Genomic DNA, 19,722 nt, shown 5'->3' with positions numbered 1-19,722 from the left:
ATAAAAGAAATGGCTCTCTTGGATATAACGTTTATCGGTTTAAACGTAACTATCAATATCCAATAACATAAAGTGCAATTTTGCACTACATACTTGCCCCACAACATCTCTGAAGACTGCCATCAAAAACCAATTGCGAGGGATATTAAAATTTTATCAACAAATGTTAAATAAGAAAAATTTTCTTCTTTTATACCTCGAGTTTATTTTGACCAATTCATGTCGTCATCGAAACTTTTCGAGTGTCTTTGACAACCTCGCCTGTTCGCAAATAGGGCACATCATTGAAAACCTCATTTCGTTTTTGTGTTGATGGGACAAGCTGTTTATTATAACGTTAAAAACGAATCATTAGTTTTCTTATCAAATAATTCAGTGGTTTTGTCAGTCTAACAAAGGCAATGTGTCCCCGAGGACTCAACAGCTGAAATAAGTAGAAGCGGATTCGCCTACTTACTTGATTTAGAACTGAACTTTGTGTAAAGTTTACACAGAGTTATTCCAATTCGGAAGTACATCTTAAATTGTAATTACTTTGTGCATATTTAGTGGATACCGCGTGTTTTTAACGTCCTTTGGGAGGAAATGAATCAGACCGGTGTCTTCGTATTTTACTTCGACTTTATTGGCTGGTTAATTTGTTCCAGGCTCAATTTAAATCTCGACTGAACCTTCACTAATAGACGTGGACTTTGCACGCAAAATCGACCGATTGTTCTTTCGGTTTCTTATTATCTGAGAATGATGCTTACCTTTTTCTCTGTTGGCTTTTGGTTGTCCTTATCTGCAAAAAAAAATCGTTAAAATAGTAGTTTATATTACAACTGTTAGGTGTTAATGAAGTTGATAGATCAAATTTATTGCAAGGTAAAAAAACCAACTAGGAGACCAGAAGTTGAAATTAATTTATCTAGGTGACAGTAGCCATAAACCACCGGTTTTTGACCAGCCATTTTTTATTTTTAATTTACATTTTTGGCTCTTAAGTTGGTAATCATTTTACAAGATGTGAAAGATTTAATCGCTATTTTTGATCGTTGGGTTAAATTGTTGCATACCTATACATATACCAGCATCCGTTCACTATATTGGCTACTATATTTTATTCAAATTTTAAATATACTGTCATCAATTTAAATCCTGGGAATATTTAAAATATCAAAGCAGACACATTTATGTTGATTGGCAATATTTTAGTGCAGGTCGGTTTTTCAGGCTATGGCATTCATTTCTGTTAATTAAAATGGTCAATTTGCTTAAAATTTGGAAGTTGATTACTAACATTTAACAACCCTAAATAAATAATCCAAAATGCCAATTACTATTTAGGCAAAAACTGTTCTATTTCAAAATAGTTGAATTTAAAACAAATCACTGTATTTTTAAATCGTTTCCTAAATTATTGTTGCCTTCACGTTTCTGCATGGTTATGTGCGGCTTTGTTTTAAATTTCAACAAACTTAGCTTAAATATATGGCACGCCTAAAACAAACGATATCATTAAAAATAATTGTTGCACGGCTGTGTGCGTTTCGCTTTGATCTTTAGCTACGAATTTCATCAGAATGCAATAATTTATTCAAAACAGTAAGCGGATGTCATTTTTAAAGTTTCAATCACCGCCAATCACTGAAAACATTGTGAAAAACGCGTGTCCAATCAGTGCGGTTAATGAATCGTTTTATTGCTGCTAATATGATAAAATAAATAATAATTAGAGTAAGTCACTTGGCAGTCGTTTAAGTGCGGAAGATAATGAGTTAAGTAAATTGTGACGATGTACGTTAACGCGGCTCACCTCAAGAGACTACATAAGTAAGTCGTTAGGAGCATTTATCAATTAGAATTGCCACGTAACTGCAAAAAGCAGAGTTGGGTAAGTTACACATCGTGCAGTGCGGAAGACAACAGTGCCGTAATATCCCCCATATGAGCGCTTATAATGGAGAACACAAGTTTGCAAAGGTTTGCAAAGTTTACATGTCGAGGAGACGTAGAGGAAAGATGGCATCGCTGTCAGTGTCTTTACGGCGCCGTAGAGACACCTAACTACTTACTTTCAAGGTATCTGAGCCAAAGCAATTAATGTCTAATTTCAGGAGCTTTGGTAATTTCGTGTAAAATCCTGGTTAATGTTACATTAAATATCAAAGTTTGAGTGTGACTTTAAATTTAAAAAAAAGCGTCGGTGAGTTATTTTAGTGATGATTCCTGGCCATAATAATAAATTTTATGTAACTTTTCAAATGCAATCTTATTGTATTTCACGCCACAACAATTTCATTGGGTGGATTTATGATAGTACAACAAAAGGAAAACCGTAAAATCAAGTGAAACGAAGTTATGACTATATTATAAAAATGTTGTTGTAAAAATAAACATTTTATTGGTGTCACTTCTAAAGTAAACGTCTATAGGTAAAAATCTAAATTGCAAGGTAAAGCGTGAGGATTCAAGTCAGACTTGATAATTTTTTAGTATACAGTATGTTCCCGGATTGCGTTTATAAGAGGAAATTTTTTTTATCTTTGATTTTACGCCAAAACTGCAAAGGAAAAACATTTTTTGTTTCATCTGAAACGAGCAAATCTGTAATTAAAACTTCATTATTCTGATTCTGTGTAAAGGAAAGTTAATTTTTCTCTTGATTTTTGACTTACAATAATTTTTCTCTGCTTTTTAAGTCCCATCACAATGGCGGTTTTGTTTATTTGACAACAATATGTCACTTTGACAATTAATTTATTAATTAAATAAAGATAGTTCTTGTTAAAAATGACTTTGTTTTTTTTTGTTTTTTTATCTTAAAACTGATTTTTGAGTTGCTTCTCCGTTTTTATTGTTACAAATTTAAGCAGGTGATAGGATATTCAATTTTAAGATAAAATTTTCCTATAAACATGTATCGAAAAATATTAAATAAGGGAGCTACATGCCCTGAAACGCGTGCATCTTTTAATGGATTTCTTGAAATATTTCAGCAACCATTGTAGATAAAATTTCAGAATTTGGTACAACTGATAACCTTTATACACCCAAAAGAATTGAAAGATAAAATGTCAAAATTTTTACTCAGGGGCGTCCTAAACTGGGGGGGGGGGGTTTAGGGTAAAAGTACCCAACTCATTTGGCTATTGGTTCGTGCCACTTTCTGCCACAAAATTCTAAATTTCATAGTTTTTTACAAAAAAGAGGTTTCTTGAGTTTTTTCGATACAACTTACCGTTTTTAAGTAAAATCAGTTTACAATTTGTCTTACAGACCATAAAGAGGATAAAAATTAAAAATTAACACCGTTTAAGACACCCGTCATTAAAAATTTTGACAACTGATTTTTGAATTTGTTCAGGTGTTATCAGCTGTACCAAATTTTGTAATTTTATCTATTCTGCAATAGTGGAAAACCCCATTACATAAAGGCATCTCTTTCAAGGGATTGTTAAATTTGTAACAATAAAAACGGAACCCCCTGTATATTAAAATTATGTTTGTCACAAACATTTTTGTAATTTAACTTGCGTCAGCTCATTTGTCAAAGTGACATCATTGTCAAAATAATATATAAAACCGCCAATGTGATACGACTTAAAAAGCAGAGAAAAATTGTTTTGAGTCAAAAATCAAGAGACAAATTAACTTTCCTTTTCACAGAATCAGAATAATGAAGTTTTAATTACAGATTTGCTCGTTTCAGATGAAACAAAAAATGTTTTTCCTTTGCAGTTTTGGCGTAAAGTCAAAGATAAAAAAAATTCCTCTTATAAACGCAATCCGGGACCATACTGTACAGGGTGCTGCATTTTGGATGTCCGAATAGGGAATCTCCGAAACTAAGAGGTTTAGCTAAAAAGGAGTGGCTGGGGCTCATTTTTTGAGAAAATAATATTGGTTAAAACCGCATCCCGCTATCGTCTTTTGTTTTCGACTTACAGACAAAAGTTGACATTTTGGCATAATCTAAAAAAATTCATATCGTCGTTGTTATAGAAGATACGGATTTGAAATAAAGACATTATACAGGCACTTTTTTACGAGGAATTTAATAATGCAGTTAACAATTTTTTTCAGTTATTAGTTTAGCCGTAATAAGATAAACTTGTATTTTTTTAAATAGAAATCATAGGCGGCTATGGCAATTTCGAAAGGTTTTTTTTTTTCTGATCTAAAAAATATAAATTTGTAACAGAATATTTTTTTATAACTATATTTAAAAAATGAAATACATATTTTATTTGATAATAGTTGGCCATGGAAAACTATTTCACTCCAAATGTGTAAATAATAATCAATAAGAGTTTTATGATCTGTAAAATAGATGAAAAAATGATAAAATTATAAAAATTAAAAAAATACGCTACGGTAGAAACATTGAATAAATAGGCGAGCGCTTCAGAACAAAATTATTACATATTTTTAAAAAGTCTAAAAATAGGAAAAACAAATGTGTCAACAGTCAACACAATTAGAAAAAACATTTTTTTGATGATCTAATGGAGGTAGGATAACGTCCCACATAGACGGAATTTGGGTATTTGAATATATCGTCATTTTTGTGTCATATAAAATATATTTTATTGAAGAATTAAAGCGGCTTTTTTTACAACACTCTATGTATCACTAGAAGTTACAATGGTAATGTTAGCTTGTTTAAAAACAAAGAAATGTTATTAGTCGCCAATAAGTTGATTTACGATTTATTTTGCATTTTTTTCATTACTTAGTATGTACTTAGAAAACTCTTTCATTAGTGACACTGGTTGAATAATACAGTTTAAATCCGTTTAGTTGAAGATGCAACGCTTTTTCATGACCAACTGCGAACAAAAATCAAAGATTTTTTTTTTTTGTTAAAAATGTATTATAATAATTTGTTACAAATATATATTTTTTAGATAAGAAAAAAAAGGCTTTTTAAAAATGACATAGCCATCTATGATTCCCATTTAAAAAATTACGGCTAAACAAACAACTGAAAGAAAATGTTAACTACATTATTAAATTCTACGTAAAAAAGTGCCTGTATAATGTCCTTATTTCAAATCTGTGTCTTCTAACGAAGATATGAATTTTTTTAGATTTTGCTAAAATGTCAATTTTTGACTATAAGTCGAAAACAAAAGACGATAGCGGGATGCGGTTTTAACCAATATTATTTTCTCAAAAAATGAGCCCCAGAATGTATTACTCGTTTTTAGCTAAACCTTTTAGTTTCGGAGATTCCCTATTTGGACATCCAAAATGCAGCACCCTGTATACTAAAAAATTATCAAGTCTGACTTGAATCCTCACGCTTTACCTTGCAGTTTAGGTTTTTACCTGTAGACGTTTACTTTAGAAGTGACACCAATAAAATGTTTATTTTTATAACAACATTTTAATAATATAGTCATAACTTCGTTTCACTAGATTTTACGGTTTTCCTTTTGTTGTACCTTTGCAGTTTTGGCGTAAAATCAAAGATAAAGATTTTTTTCTTCTTGTAAACTCAATCCGGGAACATACTGTATATGTTATTTAATTCTTAAATTTTTATATTTTCCTGGATAGTTTCCGATTAAAAATTATGTAGTATTAAAAGTAAATGATGAATATGAGATAGGCTACAAAAAGAAACTCAGCAACGTTTTACTGTGTAGACCGAACCTATACATCAAACTGTTACGGCAATTTGTAGCTAATACACTTTCAATCCTACCGAATCCATGTCAGAGTAACAACAAACTCATTTTACGCTATTTAAACTCAATAAAGATGTAAACTGTAAAAGACAGTGAACAGATTAAAGAAGCTTATGTAACAATAAAATTTTCACATTTAAAATTGTTTTTAATAATTTTTTACTCGTAAAAATTCGTTGTAGATTAGACTACTTTATTAGATTATTTGCTAAAACTAGAATTATATTAAGAAAGTTATGTTCCAAAATAGAATAAATAAGTATTTTTTACTAAACTTCATTTATATGTAGCACAAATTTGCTGTAAATAGGATTGAAAGGGTCTGTCGAATCAAAGGTCGCTGTCAGCCTTTAGCAGATTTGTAATAAAATCTATTAACTTAGTTAATAATAGAAGTCGTCTCTTTTATGAAAGGAAGGGTCGGTGCGAAATTTAAACGTATCCAAACGCAATTGAGACACTTCCCCTTTGCACTCTTTACTACGCCCATAGATAAAACTCAAAGGAATTAATTACTGGACCTGTGTTATGTTGACGCTAAAGTGGCCACTCAAGACTGCCTTGCGGAAAGGCTTCCTCGAGAAAGCAAGGCTCTCGTCAGCAATATCTGCGTTCGTTCGTATGCTAATGCGTTACCTAAAAGCATATCTTAATGGCAGATCCTGAGGGATTACTTTTCTCTTAAAGACATTTTAAAACTTGCTCCCTTCGGTCATTTCAAATGCAAACGTATGAAAGGTGTAACTTCGGCAGCATATGAACAGGGAGAAAACTTTAAAAATCTTTTCGGAGAGACAAGAAAACTAAATTTGATATAATACGTACGAAACGAGGAACTTTGTTGACTAATGTATTAAGATTTCAAACTTGTGTTAGCTAATTAGAGAATTTGTAAATTACTTTAATAAATGAATCTTTAATTTATAATTAAATTTACTTTCAGCTAAGCTTCAAAATATAGAAGCTGTGAGTTTGAACCTTAAACATGCCTACTCGCATTTTGTTTAAAACCCTTAAAGCTGTTTCAAAAACTTTAGCATTAGGCGGGGAAAATTTTCCTTATAAACAATTTATGTAAATAAGCTTTCCGCATATGGGTTTCACTTGAAGGGTCATATAGTATTGAATTTCTTAAAATTTCGATATCTGATTAAGTCAAATCGTTGCAAAATGTTTCATAGTGCCAATTAAAACTTTCTATCACTGCTTAAATGTGAACATTTTAACTAATAACTGTAGACAACTATTATAGATAGAAATTAAATTAAGCTGGTGTTATGGTTTAATATCCTGCAATGAAATGGTTATAACGCAAATGAAAATGTGAAGCTTTGCTGTTTTTGTACTTGTTTACATTTTGTTAGCATAAATAAAAATCGCCATGGGGAATAATAATTTAATGATGCACTACTAGTACAAAAATATGGGCGATGAGAGATTCATTATAAAAATTTTATATCAATAGTTTGAATAAACCCGAATTTCGATGAACTTGTAAAGATTTTTATTAATCAGTTGAAATCTATTGATACTTGAAGTGAAAAATCTGATCAGGTATTTGTTTCAGGAAGAAATTAACCAGTGAAGGCTAGCGTAAATTTATTGTTATCATAAACAAGTATAGATTACTCAATAATAACTGATGGTTATCAACCGGGAAGAGTGCTTTGGTGATGGTGAGGAAATTGCTAAGCGGTATTCTCGTATCTATTCCGAAGTCTGCTTGCCCTTTAGGGTTTTTAGTGGAGAAGCGCGTCACGTTTTGCGTTAATGCATAAAATATAAAGCATTGATCTTCCGGTTATAAAAAACTAAAACGGTCAAATTTAAATAGAAATAGATTCTCGATTTAAGATTCCCAACCGAAAAACTTCAGTCACGTACATCCCCATTGAATGCTGGACATAAAAGAAACATTTCCTTTTTAACTGCAAATTAAACCTACATTTGTTTTACGATGTTGTCTGATTCAATTATTTTCTTTTATGTAGCTCTTCATGTAATGTTTTTCAAATACCCTTTGAGCATAAAACACATTACAGGGATTTACAAATAATGCCGAACCGGCAATTTTAATGTACAAACCAAACAAACTATTAAAAGACGTGTTGTTTGCGTGGGTTGAAAAGCGATTGTGAGATACACGTGAGAAATGTATCTGTTGGTTCATTAATTTGAGTGGTAATAAAAGAATAAATGCACTTTTCTAGTAATAAATTTTATTTCTTTGAAGCAAATTCTACTAATTGCTTACTTGAAGCTCATCGGGACGGACAATTAATTATAAATACATACAATGCAAAAAAAAACAAATACAAAAATACATATAGTACAAACATTGAAATTAGGAAAACACTTAATTTGACACAGCGGGTTTCTTTTCATTAGATGTGTTTTTTTTTTAATAATCGCCAAATAATGTTTCTGATCTGCTCAGCCTTTATATACATAATTTGTATAGATATATTATTACACATACATACAAATGTAAGGTAAGATACCAGGAACATACAAGGTGCTTATTTTATCTATTCTCTCCTTAAATTTCATAAATAGGCAATCAATAATACAATAATTTGTTAATTTCTTGCTGTTGTTCCCATTATTATACATTTGAGTTTTGAATATAATTTTTTTGAAGTTTTTGATAGTCAAGCACCGACTATAATTATTCAATTTAGAATCGTTAATACTTTACATGAAATAATTTAGGAAATGTATAATATGTTGCCTATTTTTGCTCCTTCAGGCGGGAACATATAAAATGGGCACCCTGTAGAAAAAAATTTAAAAAAATTCTATCCAAAAATTTTGAAGTTATGAGAGTTTAAATTTTGGACTTTGACTCTATGTATTTCTGAAAAATTGCAGCTTTTATTGGCAAAATTTTTGTACCTTTACAATTATAAAAAAAACATATACAAGATTATCAGTATCATTAAATAGACATAAAAAAATGTCAAATGTCAAAATATAAATGTCAAATTTTTTTGACAGATTAAATTTTTTAAACGTTTTTTCCATGTTCCTGGTATCTTATCTTACTTGAAATTTATCTCTAGGGCACGAGTTCTGACACACCCTGTATATTTATATAAATTATTTACGCACCATAATTCTGTTTCAGAGAGACTGCCTTTATTTAAATTTTATGTGTATTTCACAATCTTGTTCTTATCTTAAAAGGTTTATTTTGAACTAGTTTATTTTGAAAAGTTCAGACAGAGATTGCATGATTGTTTACGTTACATAATAATCCGATTTTTTAGTAACGTCCTAATAAAATTGCTTCGGAAAAAGCTTAAAAAGTCTGAAATTTAAATGCGCTGCAGAAGCTGAAGCTTGCTAATCTTTATGGAGGACGTTCTCATTCATTAATTAATAGCGAGGGTAAATTATTTTTTTACGGTTTTTGGGGTTATTTTTAATTGAAAAGTAAATAAAGGTAAAGTTTTGTGAGAAGAGTCGTTATAAATGTTGGATTACTTTCATGTTTTTACGATGAAAATCTTTTACATCAAACGCAACACAAAGTTGTTTAATTAAAATCGAAATTGGGCTTTTTCAACCTGCATTTTAATTTATGATGCAAATTATTGTATTATTTCTTCAAAATTATTCAAATTATTTTAAATCAAGTCAATTAATAAAGAACTTTTACAAGAGTCCAGATTCTTGACGTTAAACTATTGAACCCAAGCTGTCATTTTCTAAAACTATACTTGCATTGTCTATACGTATGTACTTCTAATTTAAAAAAAAAAACACTATTTAATAATTTTATCAAATATTTTATCCTAATATACTTTCTGCAGAATGCTGATGCCATGTTTTTTATTGTTACGTTTAATCATTGTCATTTATGTCTACATGCTATTACAACAAAATAACAGCAATAAACTATTTTGAAAGTAACGTCTTCGTCAATTACAATTATCTGGTTTCCTGATGACGAGCTCGTGAGCTTTATTCGTGATGGGGTAAAGCAAAATCCGATAGAGAAGGTTAATTCTTTAAGAGCTTCCGTTAAGAAATTATCTACAATCTCCCTGCTATAGTTAAGATTCTACGTCGAACCCAGACAGATTCATGTCTTGAAAAGTGTTTTTCGCGTGCTCAATCTATTCGAAATTTAATTCGTTAATTCCAAAGGTGAGAATTTTATTAAAACGTTACCTTCAAAAAATAGAGCGCTTTATTTTTATCATTTCGTTTTTGAGTTCGAAAGGAAATCAGGATTTTCATTTAATAGTCAATCGATCCGGAATTGTTCGAGAGAAAATTCTTTCGTCTGCACAAGTCCGGACAGAATATTTTTCGACTAATCCGCTCTGGAATTTTAATTCGATTGAATATGAAAATAGGACTTAATTGGAGAAAAAAATCATCGCTGTCCGGTGACAATTTCCCCGATCTCCCGCGAGATTTTAAAACATGTAACAGAGTGTATGGCAAAAAATATTTGTCACAATTTTCTCAGTTCACGTATTTTCCCTACCTTCAAAACACATTTAAGCCAATTCGCTTTTTTGACAACCTGCCCGGACGGGGAATGTTGCTCCAAAACGCATTTGTTTTGGAGGATGACATAACCTACTACTCTGTTTCAGCTCGAGCTTTACGTTCCAACTTTTCCAATTCATTTAACTTGGGAAATTGCTTGCTTAAATAAAATGGTATCTGCAAATATAGCTATGACAACCCATTCTTTGCGACTCCTATTCACTTAAATAAATAAAAAGCGTTTTCCTACATTCATGAAAACATAAGCTGTAAATTGAGAAGTACAATTTTTTTAAAGTTTTCTCAAAGCAATTTTGATGAATAAATAGAGATTAAGGTTCATTTAATAACTAAACAAAATAAACAAAAGTTATGTGTAGTCATTAAAACTTCTGTATATGGTAAATAATTTTAAACACTAGACAAATGATGTGAGGGAGTACCTAAGGTCGAATAAATAAATCATCGAGTTCTTTGTTAAGTAAATTTAACCCGATTATATAAACTTTCATGATAAGTGTTAACGATTTAACCAGAACCTTTAAATATTGATGAACTTTAAGTTTGTAATCGATTTAGTATTTTTCACAAGAAATTTTACAAATTAATTAATAAAAGTTCAAGTTATCTAAATGGATCACACGATTTATAAGTTTCCTATCAGAAGCAATTATTATTAATCCAACACTAACTTGCTTCCAGCAAGTATACGGATCAATTAAATGTGCAAATTACTATGCATACATGAAATATAGAGAAAGGTGACTGTAAAGTAACAATAACCTAACATATTTTCCTGTCGGGTAATTATAAATCATTGCTCTAAATCGATCTCGTATCCAACCATAATTAATTTAATATAATTTATTATGCCTCAATTTGTAATCAATTAACTTTCAACCTTGATCAATAATTGAATAATTAATTGTGTGATTCTTAACCGATAAATCAGACTCATAAAAAAGTATTTGAAAATTTTGCTAATGCAGTGCTATAAAGTAATGGTCTTAATTAATACATAAAACTTTGTAACGATGATACGCCTTGTCATACTCTTGCAACATCATTTACATCCCAAATTGCAAATCATGTTTAAAAAACTTATCATTAATCCGACAAGTTTGTTTTTCATTACAAGATGAAAAGCATTAAATTTTGAATGATGAATAGTCCGAAACAAATCACATTTGTATGATGGCGCTAATTTTTTTTTGCCAGTCGTGTTGGAAAACAGCTTTGACAGTGGCTCATCAGAGATAAATTAAGTTGGAAATTGCATTGTGTTTGAATTATTTGAGTTATTGAAATCTCTCGAACTATAGAGGGTGCACCAGAACTCGCGCTCCAGAGAAAAATGTAAGGTAAGATACCAGGAAGATGGAAAAAATGTTACAAAAATTCTAAGTAGGTATAAAAATTACGAAGTTATGAGAGTTTAGGTAAATTTTTCACTTTGACTGTTTATTTCTGTTGGAAAAATTGTTGTACCTTTACTAAATAATAAAAAAACATATGTGTACAAATCAGCAGTATTATTAAATAGACATAAAGAATGTCAAATGTCAAAAAATAAATGACAAAATTTTTGAAATAGAATTTTTAAACATTTTTTTATGTTTATGCTTGAAATTTTTCTCTGCGGCTCGAGTTCTGATACACCCTGTATAAGCTTAAATTAGAGAAAAGCTGTCTTTTTGTCATAATTAGAAAGTGTAGTTGCTTAAATCACTATCACACTAGAAGTATAAATAAATTTTAATAAATGTGGTGTTTAGGCCCGGTTTCTGGAAACTTATTTTAACGGAGACATAAATTTAAATCTTGGTTGAATCATGGCAACACCATTCAGATCATCGCTACCTTAGCACGATTAGCACGATCAACGCTACGCTGGTACAGTTAAATTAAAACTGTACCAGAACTTAATCGTACCAATCGGGCCTCATAAAGATAACTAGTGCAGTGAATGTAACAATCTGAATCGTTCTTACTTTTATGATTTTATCAATTAAATATTTTTTTTTTTGAAAAGATTTGGAAAAAGGAGCGTTTTTTAACAGTTTATCGGTTTCTGTCTGGTAACTATGGCATAACCTTATTGATATTGCTGTAAAATTTTACAATATTGAAATGTCAATTTTACAATATCGATATGTCATTTTTACCTTGCAGATACGAAAAGTGGAAAAACATTTCATCGTTTAAGTAATAGTTTTTGGACTTTTCGTTTGCAGATTTCTAAAAACTGTTGACGGTAACAAATTTGATCCTTTTTGGTGTTTAATCTCTAAATTTTCTTAGACGATTTTTTATGTTGACGTTTAATGACATTGTTTTCAAATTAATTCAAAAAAACGGAACTGCCAACGAAGAAATGTTCCAAAAGCACCTGTTCCAATTTTTGGCTTACTCGACAGAAACCGATAAAATCTCGAACAAACCTCGGATGTAATAATATCATAACAGCCTTAGATGTCTTAAAATCCTCACTCGCAAACTCGCTCGGATTTCAAACAGCTGTTATGACATTCATTACATCCTAGCTAGTTAATAGCTATTTCGTTTTAGTTGGTAGCTCGAAAACTAGGAGTTTTTTCTTTCATTTATTTCTGTATTATGCAGGGAAATTCTTAAATAGACCGACAAAATTTTATCCTTGGTAGTATCAAATAAGAACATGCTGGAAAAAATATTTACAAAATTCTTTGTTTAACCGTTCTTCAAATATAATAAAGTTATTTTCGAGGTAAAGCGTACGCCACTGATGTTTTCGTAAATAGTATTAGCACAGGTAGTGGAAACCATGGCATTAATTTGATCAAAATGTACTTGATTAGAGTTCCTATATTAGAAGAGTTGGGACACTGAATGTCAATTTTCCAATTTTTCTTTTATATACGTCGGCTGACGTATAATAACAATAAAATTGGATACAAATCAGTGGCGTTTCGGTAAAACTTAAAAAAAAGTCAAATAAATTTGTCAAATAAAAATTGACATCTGTCCTTATTGGTCATTATGACCAATTCTGCTGGGTCCTATTGTGTTAATACATAATGAAACTGTGAGTTGTTTTCTGTGCCACGTTGCTCCAATGCACCAGACAGTGTGAGACAAGTGGAACCTCTTTAAAACCAGCCAACTGGAGTGTGGGCCCCAAAAGTAAAATTTATCAAAAACAAAGGTGAAGCTTTCACATGATCCAGGACTATTATTCCGTTGTTTGGAGTGTTTTATTTTATCTACGTCAGGTCAGGTCAAGTCTAATATTTTCGTAAGTTTCAGGTTTTCCAACGTTTTCTGGAGACATTATCAAGTTTTTATTACTCATGGTAAATGCTGTATACAGCAACTGTGTACACATAATTTTTTCCTGTCTAGTCGCATCTCAATGTTCATTTATCTCCTACGTCCCTGACCAAATCTGACGTAAAATTATGTCAATTTGTAAATAGGACAAAATTTATAACCTTAAAATAATTTTTGAAATAAACTTGACATTAGTTGCTACGAAAAATTTTAATGAAAAAGGATAGAACGTAAAGTAGATTTCATTTAAATTGGCATAATAGGTGGCTATGGAATTTCGTATTAAGTTTGTAGCCTTGCACATGTTCCTGTTATAACAGCTGATGGGGTTTTTGTTTTTCTTTGATCACTTACCTACATGGTTTATTGAACTGACATGACTGACATTTGTATTCGTTTTTTCAGTGTTTTCGTTGTTTGTTCGTTATTCCCACTACTTTTTCAAATTTTAATTAAAACTAGTTCTCTTCAGATTTAAAGTACTCGCTAAGGTATGTTTGAAAACATAATGAACTTCTTTTTGTTATTCCTGTTTTAGGAATTTTAGGTTAATGGAATCAACTATACCAATTTGAATTAAGCCAAATTACTTTATCCTGGGCAAAACACGATTTTTCAGGCTGCAGTACGCGAAGCTCCATTTTGTACAGATTTCTTTTTTCCCCTCCGATCGCAACAACTTTACCATTGTTTAAAAATTCAAAATTTTGTCCTACATTTTTAATGACAAAATCCAAACCCCTTTCAGATGCAACTTACACGGAAAACAAATTGTGTTTCATCTCCGGTGTGAATAAAACGTCTTTTAAAATTTCTGGAAGCCACTTATTATCAACGAAGTCTGTATTTTCTACAAAGCAAATAGTGTATGTTTTTAGTGTTAAAACTACACCTACAAAGGGATGAAACAGAATGTTAAACTTTTTATCGAAAAAACTCTCTCTGAAAACTTCTGAAAAAAGGTTCTTTAAAAATAAAATTTTAACTATCTTAACCTCACTTTTTATAGTGACAAATTTAGTTCCTTAATATGTAAAGCCTTTTTCACATTTAAAGCGCGGTTTACACAATCATGGCCTACTGTTATGCCAATTTCAATGAAATGGATTATATATACCTTATCCACATAATACAAAATTGGCTCGGTTTGACGTTCAGTGTCCCAACTCTTCAAATATAGGAACTCTATACTTGATCATTGCAACAATTCATAAACGCCGTAAGTGGCACGGATCAAGGGGGTTTTGCCCCTAAAAGATATAAACGTAAAAAGGTTACAGTTTGTCTCCATTTATCCTTGGGAAGGAAAAAAATTTGTCGGTCTATTTAAGAATCACTCTGTATACGTGTACTTATAATAAACTTGACTTTTAATTTTTATAATTTTTTGTTTAGATTTACCTACGTGTTCTCGTTTCTTGACTATTGGAAGGACCGTGTGCCGCGACCGGATTGAGTGGATATTGATCGAGAGAGACCTTGGTTATCGCGTACTTGGATCTAAACTCGCAGCTTACTGCCGCCAAAATGGATTTACGGTAGCTGTGGGGTCGGCCGTCCCCAACGTTGACGTCTTGGCACGATTTTACAAGTTTCACCTCTTTTGTGCCGCAATTATAGCGCGGTTCATTTTCCGTCAAATCAACTTTGCGCTGACAACGCTAGCGCTCGGCTAAAATGAGATTTTTACGGCGGCGGCATTCCCACGAATTACGCACCAACTCTTAATACATACCTACAAGTAAGGCATGGAAATCGTTTTTCTCGACATTTCGCCCTTCGGTTTATATAAAACGATTTTTAAACGACTCATTTCGCGTTTGCGACAAAGCCTTTCAAAACTAATCCTTTCTTACAAATATGCAGTTACAATGTTGTGGACAAAAATGAGATTCTTGCTACAAAAACTTTGAAGAAAAAGGATGTATTATCTGTTTTTTTAAATAAACAATTGTCAGTGTCAAAATCGTGTATAAAAGTAGTTCATATAGCTTTAAAAGGGAAAATTGAGAAATTAGATCTACATTACGTACCCGGATTTGGGGTGAGCAATACACCTAGTTCATAAATTTCTTCAATTAAAGGCATACAACAAATTTTTTTTCAAATTTTGACACTGACAATTGTTTATTAAATGGAACAGACTATATATACAGAAAAAAGTTATTTAGCAAAAAGATAGAAAGTGGGTATTATGATGATTGGCAATAAATTTTGAGTAATTTATTGAAATGAGCTCAAAGTTGATGCATTTTATAAATTCTTCTTCAGCTTTAGTTTCAAAATTGTTACTTTTTCAACTCGTTCCTCAAAAACGATGCACAATACACTAATTTAATTGCGTTCTGTCCGAGGTTCTTTCTCATTCATGTTTATTTTGAATTCTTGTCAATTTCTTGCTAAAAATTGAGAATGTTTAGCAAACCTGCATTACAAATTGCGTCTATATTTTAACGGGCCCTTTTTCTAACTTCCTGCTTGCGAACTATTAGTTTCCAGATTTCTAAAAACTGTTAGCGGTACCGAATTTGATCCTTTTTTGGTGTTTCGTCTCTAAATTTTCTTAGACGATTTTTTGTGTTGACATTTAATGACATTGTTTTCAAATTAATTCAAAAAACCGGAACTGCCAACTTCTTTTATTAAAATTACCATGAATGAATTTACTAGTGATGGCAACGTTAAGCCTGTTTGGCATTTCCATTTAAAAAAAAAAAACAGACTTTACCTACTAAAAAGTTAAATTTTTGTTTGTAGTTGTAGTGGTAATCTAATTTTTGAACTCATTACCTACAAAATGACATTTTGCGACCGCAACAGTTAACTGCGAACATAGATGTGCGCGAAATCATGAAAAAAGCACTGGCCTTTTTGAGCATTAAAAAATAATTTGATTTAATAATAATACAATCTGGTTTACAAAACGTCATTGTTCCAATTTGGATGTTGAAAATGTCCGAAGAGTAAAATTAAATTAAATTACGAGTAATTGACACTTTGGCAAGCGCATAAACGCAAGGGCGAGCACCATTTATTATTCACTATTAGTATGGGTAACAATCAAACTTATTAATAAGAACAAATGTTTTTGTTTGTTTCAAAAAATAATGTACATACAAACCTCGATCCGCGAAAACGTCTTCGGCGCATTCGCGCAAATGAAGCACTCGCTCCTTCGTCGCTCATGCCTCAGTCCTTAGATAAAGCGCTTATAGGCGAAAAATGTCTTCTTGCAGTTCGTAAAAAACTAGCTGTGATAACTAGTATCGAGAGATCAAGATAATTTGTAATCGAGTCATCTTTGGATCTGAAGACGTATGTCTGTTTTTGAAGCACGTAAAACTTCAAATAAAATAACTTGTCAACAGGTAAAACGGCAAAATGGACTGAAATCTGTCGCCAATGTATAATAACGGGGCCGTTTTTTTGAAGGTAAATCATAAATTTAGTTATTAAAATCCTCACCTTTTAGATCATGCCATTTTACCTTTTGACTTGTCATTTTACTTGACATTTTACAGACATACGTTTTCGGATCCAAATCGATTACAAATCATCTTGATCTCTCGATACAAAGCTCGATATGCAAACACGTTTTCGGCGCATTCTCGCAAATGAAGATCATGTGCGAAGAATATCTTCTGTATTTGGTTCGAAAATAACTATTTATTTAAACGAAAAACAAAATATAGAAAGCTAAAAATAAATACAGGATGTTTCAAAACTCACACCCCAAAGAAAAATGTCAGGTGATGTCTGCGGCAATAGTTCGCCAAAAAGTACAGTCTCAGAAGTAATTTTTGCTTGCAAATTCACCAATCTCAGAAGGGCACCTTAGGGTGTAATTAAAAATTTATATTCGTCGCTAGGTTACAAAAATAATACTCCTAACAATTTGCCTAAAAATTTAAACAAAATACGTCTATTGATGGCCGACCGTAAATTGGATTTTTCTTTTTACTGTACTGTAAGCGCAAAATGAAAATGTAGGATTTGCTTTAAGGTATATTTTGAATTCCAGATTTTAAAGTCTAGGGTGCATTTTATGATTATGCTCTCAAAGTGATATCAAAAATTTATTACATTGTTATAACTGATATATTTCACACTATACTTGCTTCTATAATATTAGTTTTGGAATAAAATCAACAAATTCTTACTACCCATTTATCGTATAGATTTATCGTATGAAAAATGTAAAAAATTAATTACCAAAAAATTCAGTACCTACTACTTTTTTTCCTGTCATTCATCAGAATCTTAATACTTTTTTGAATTGGTGTAAATTCAATTGTCTTGTTTTGTACAACGTTCTATAAAAAGACATGAAAAATGTCAATCAAATAAGTAAAAATGTTCAATTTTCCACTTCACATTTTAATGGTGTCACACCTGTTGGCTTCCAAGTTTTCTAATTAAGTTAAATTGGTATGTTTTAAATAAACAGTAAAAAACTTGACATTTGAACACATCTAAAAAAATAAATATTATATTTATACTTACTTAAGAATTCAGCTTGACCTACTTGAAAATGTTATCGAGCGCATTTTTTCCGAATTTTTGTTATTTCAATATTTTCCAGGACATTTGTGTACCGCAGGCGTAAGGATAGTTCCAATAAACTGGGATAGTAGGTGAAAGCAAGCAGATATAGCTTCAAAGAAAAGCAGATTTACGGATCACTCGTCATTCTGCTTTTCTAACTGCTGCAAGAGAAAAACATCACGGCTCATATTTGTCGATTCTGCCCGATCCTCTCATCCCTAGGGTGATATTTTCTTGTCCAAAAATAAGGATGTGACAAAATCTGCTGTTCTAATTATAGATCACGTTTCGCAAATCGAGTTTAAGTTGATGTTTTAGGTTTAATTGAACAAAATGTTTCTAATGCGTATACATGCCCTACGGCATTACATCGGCAGCGACAATTGACGACACGGGCTTTAAAGCTCTTTTTGGTAATTTAATTAAGGTCCCGATAAATCAACATTTTTTATACTTAATACAAATTTGAAACATTGGAATTCTTTAATAAAATATCTTTGATCCGTTAAATTGAATTTAAAAAATGCCACTCTCCCCGATATTAAAAAATGCCAAATTGTGAAGCTAGGCTAATTTCAGATGAGAATAATTTTGAATGCCATCTGAATTTTTTATATCCTTTAATTGCTATCTCCAATATTGCAAATTGTGACAAATTCCCAAAACACAAAGCAGATGTGTCGACCCTGGGTTTTCAAAAAGGTTTTGTATTCTGCAGCGCATTCAAACATAATAATAATTGTATATCAAATGAAATTATTATTTTTATAAACAGCCTTCATAACATAATGGAACAATAATTTGGCAAGTTAATTTCATGAAACAAATACATTTTAAATGCATTGTTGAGGAAATAGAATGATAACAATGAATTTTTAATAAACTCATAAAATCAATAGAGACTATTATTTTGCAAATTTTGTTATTTAGCTATATAAATCAACTATATATTTTAGTTTCACAAAGATAAAAAAAACTTCATTATCCAAAAAATTCAAGTCTTAAAATTAATTTACTTAGACGTGGTAATCATACTTCGTACCAAATTTGATATAATAGTACAACATACAAAGATAAAGTAACAAATCTATTTTCAATTCTTTTTTCAGGATTTATAAAAGGCGAAACCGTATCGAGACACAAGCGACTGTAATTCAAGCACTACATTGAATTAAAGACGTTTCGCATATCGATGAATCTTTTATGATCGAAAGGGTGAAAAACTCTAGCAGCCTTTTATACCGAGTAATTCCGATCAAATTGGGTTTATGTTCTTATTCGTTAAATTTTCCCGAACAGTGCACATTTATTACATTGTTGGCTTATTTTCCCATTTAGATTGCAGCAGAACCGCAAAACGTGTCTCTTTTGTGCTGAACTCCGATTAAACAGTAACGGCTGCATTCAGACGAAATCAGATTCAAAAATTCTACGAAACAAAAAAAATAAATAAAACTACTCAATTGGCAATGCGTAATAAATTTATTCGTATTTAAAAATAGAAGAAGCCAAAGCGATTCGAATATTTTATTGACAGTTATGTGCTTGTAGCTGTCCGTTTAAGAACTCAGTTTTTAACATCTAAACCGCTGGAAGTAGAACGGAAGGGTTATTTTTGGCATTTTGTATGAACTATTCGCTATTTTTCATTGTTTAAAAACTTTATTTTGTAAATATGTAACTAACT

General features: G+C 31.1%; 1 protein-coding gene across 1 annotated transcript in view; it reads right to left on the bottom strand.

Moving 5' to 3' along the window:
• Positions 1-19,722, bottom strand: part of LOC123014292 (irregular chiasm C-roughest protein-like) — a 224,724-nt gene that overhangs the window by 147,858 nt on the left and 57,144 nt on the right. The window contains exon 3 of the mRNA XM_044413333.1: positions 753-784. The gene's annotated coding sequence lies outside the window, so the exon portion shown is untranslated. The remainder of the gene's footprint in view (positions 1-752; positions 785-19,722) is intronic.

Source organism: Tribolium madens, unplaced genomic scaffold (assembly GCF_015345945.1).
Source record: "Tribolium madens isolate multiple individuals breed KSU strain unplaced genomic scaffold, Tmad_KSU_1.1 Scaffold_97;HRSCAF=244;Tcas5.2_LG3a, whole genome shotgun sequence".
Lineage (NCBI taxonomy): Eukaryota > Metazoa > Arthropoda > Insecta > Coleoptera > Tenebrionidae > Tribolium > Tribolium madens.
Note: the sequence above shows the minus strand (reverse complement) of the source record. Positions and strands in the feature narration are given on the sequence as shown.